General features: G+C 45.9%; 1 pseudogene; it reads right to left on the bottom strand.

The window, feature by feature from the left end:
- Positions 1-277: 277 nt before the first annotated feature.
- Positions 278-995, bottom strand: LOC125398721 (ornithine decarboxylase pseudogene; annotated as a pseudogene).
- Between the last annotated feature and the right edge of the window lie 2,106 nt (positions 996-3,101).

The raw sequence follows: 3,101 nt of genomic DNA, 5'->3' as shown, positions 1-3,101 counted from the left end.
CCAAATGTACAAGCTACAAATGCTTGCTCAGCAGCTCAGGGGTACATATTAGTAGCATGTCTGAAAAGTGATTAAAAAAAACTCATATAAAACATTTATTCAAAGTTTCCATAGGAACACAGGTAAGTGTGACCCACCTCCTAACCTGCCACACTGCATCCATACCAACCCTACTCTTACAAAAACATTCCAAAACTAGTGGTAATCAGGTTAAATGGTCCCCCCCAAACCCGTTAATTCAAGCTAAACTTGCGGGTAAGAGCTACAAGAATGCCACCTACACATTGATACTAGCAGAAGCACAGGTTGTTGGGTGATAGTTCATCTCGCTCTCCTGGGCACAAGACATGGGCAGATTGTCAACATCCTGCTCCTCCACTTCTGGTGGGAAGCCATGACTCTGGATCTGCTTCGTGAGTTGCCACATCAGCCTCGACATTACATAGTAGATAGAAGGCCTCTGGAACCCATCAAAAGTAGACGCAGCGGCAACAGTATATGTACCCATGTTCTCAAAGAGCATCCAATCACCCACATGCATGTCAGGCAGGTTACAGCACTCGATCCGATCAAGGCCATCACATGTTGGTCCCCAGATGCTGGATGAGTAATACTTCTCATCTGGCTTGGGTCTCTTCGGCAGCAGGGCCTTCACATGTGTGTGATCATAAAGAATGCAGTTAAATGATCCGTACACTTCATCATTCACATAATCCATGAAAGTTTGCTCATTTGACTCAGTCTGCTCCTTCCATACCATCTTTTTGGCAATGATATTGACTGCCAGTGTGAAAGCTGACATGACATAGTATCTGCCTGGCTCGGCTATGGCTCTCACCCCAGAGACTGGTGGGAAGTACTTGTCCAGAGCTGGGTTGATCACACTGGTGATCTCTTCAGTGACCTCAGATCCAGGGAAGCCACCACCAATATCCAGCAGATACATGCTGAAACCAACTTCTGTTCCCATGTCAAAGACACAGCAGTCAGCCGACAGGGCCTGTACAAATCAGTACATCCGCTCCCTGCATGGAAGCTGACACCAATGACATCAGTATTTAGTTCTTTTGCCTGTTCCGAGAGAAGCCTGCAGGTTTAGAGTGTGGCACCAAACTTAACACTGAGGTGACAAACTGCTTTGGAATCATCAGTGTCAATCCACAAAACCAACTTTGCCTTTGGACGTGCTCTGGCGACCTTCATCAACTCAATCTCACTGTCAAAAGTCATCATCTGGCCTCCATTGCTGGCAGCATACTTGATCTCAGACACTTATTTACAAGGATTTGGATAGATAATCTTCTCTGGAGGCACCCGAGCCCCTGCACCAACTGGATTTCAGTCTTGCTTGCACAGTCAAAACCTGTCCCAACGGCAGCTAGGGTATTCACCATGACTCTGTTGTCATTACTTTTGACTGCATAAAAGGAAGTGACGGGGGAAAGAGCTTTTAGCTGTCTTAGATGGTTCCTCAGAATGTCTCCAAGGTCCACGACATACAAAGCATCCTTGTCATCAGAGGAAGAAACTTCATGAATTTTTTGGTCCAGAATGTCCCTGGCAGTAAAGCCTTCGTCGAGGATGTGGTAGTCAAACTCTTCCTTCTTAAAGCTGTTCATGGTTCTCAATGCGCCTACAAAAAAACCTAGAGATGGAATGAAATTATTGCCAGCTCCTCACAAGGCAAGCTGTTCAGGAACTCTGAGCGCTGTCTCCTGGAAGCGGTGAAAGCATTTCTGCTTCCCAGCCCCGTGACATCAGCACACTAGCAGTTATGTTGGCATCTTGGCATCTTCCAACTCTTTTTTTTTTTTAAAGAAGAAAGAGAGCTGGCAAGATGACTCAGAGGGTAAAGGACTTGTCATATAATCTTGGTGTCCTTAGCTCCATCTCTCAGAACCCACATAATGGTGGAAAGAACTCCACAGAGTTGTGGTTCATACTTCTGTACACATATATCATGTCATGCACACAATCCCACATACATGCGTGCATACATGCATACATACACACAATGTATTTTCTCTAAGGGGGCTGGAGAGATGTCCCAAAGTTAAGAACACTGGTTACTCTTCCAGAGGGCCTAGGTCCCAGCACTCAGAAAGTGGCTAACAACCATGTGGGTCTGGGGATCTGACACCCTGTTCTGGCGTTTGTAGGCACCAGGAATGCATGTGGTGTATAGACATCGTGCAGGCAAAAACTCCATACAAATAAATGAATAAATCTCAAAAAATATGTAAGACTAAAAGGATACCAGCACTTGGGAGGCAGATAGATCTTTCTGAGTTTGAGACCAGCCTGAGTTCCAAGCCAGCCGAAGCTACGTAATGAGGCTCTGTCTCAAGAGGTGGCAGACAGGGAAGAGAGAGAAAGAAGGAAAGGGAAGGAAGGAGATGGGACCTGGTGGACAATTCCTATAATCCCTGCACTCTGGAGATGGAGAAGGAAGATCAAGGAAGATCAGGAATTCACAGTAAGTGCTAGTCTAGACAGTGAGTTGAGTCAGCGTGGAGCACAAGAGACCCTGTTTCCAAATATAACCATAAGAACAGGTGTTATGGGGGCTGGAGAGATGGCTCAGAGGTTAAGAGCATTGCCTGCTCTTCCAAAGGTCCTGAGTTTAATTCCCAGCAACCACATGGTGGCTCACAACTATCTGTAATGGGGTCTGGTGCCCTCTTCTGGCCTGCAGGCACACACAGACAGAATATTGTATACATAATAAATAAATAAATATTTAAAAAAAAAGAACAGGTGTTATGGCATGTGCCTTTATTCCTGTTAAGTTTCTTTTTTTGAGACAGGGTTTCTCTGTAGCTTTGGAGCCTGTCCTGGAGCTAGCTCTTGTAGAACAGGCTGACCTCGAACTCACAGAGTTCCACCTACCTCTGCCTCTCAAGTGTTCCAAGTGCTAGGATTAAAGGCATGCACCACCACTGCCTGGTTCCTGTTAAGTTTCAAACCCAGGACAAATGACTGAGGTGTCTACTTAACATGTCAAAGCCAACCTGGCCACCAGGTTCTCCCAGTATCCCTCAGTCCTTACCTGTTACTTGGTATGGCTGGCATACTCCACATTCTACCCTGAACTCTCCAGC

The sequence above is a fragment of the Myodes glareolus genome, chromosome 10 (genome assembly GCF_982192425.1).
Source record: "Myodes glareolus chromosome 10, mMyoGla1.1, whole genome shotgun sequence".
Lineage (NCBI taxonomy): Eukaryota > Metazoa > Chordata > Mammalia > Rodentia > Cricetidae > Myodes > Myodes glareolus.
This window is presented reverse-complemented; position numbering and strand designations above follow the sequence as displayed.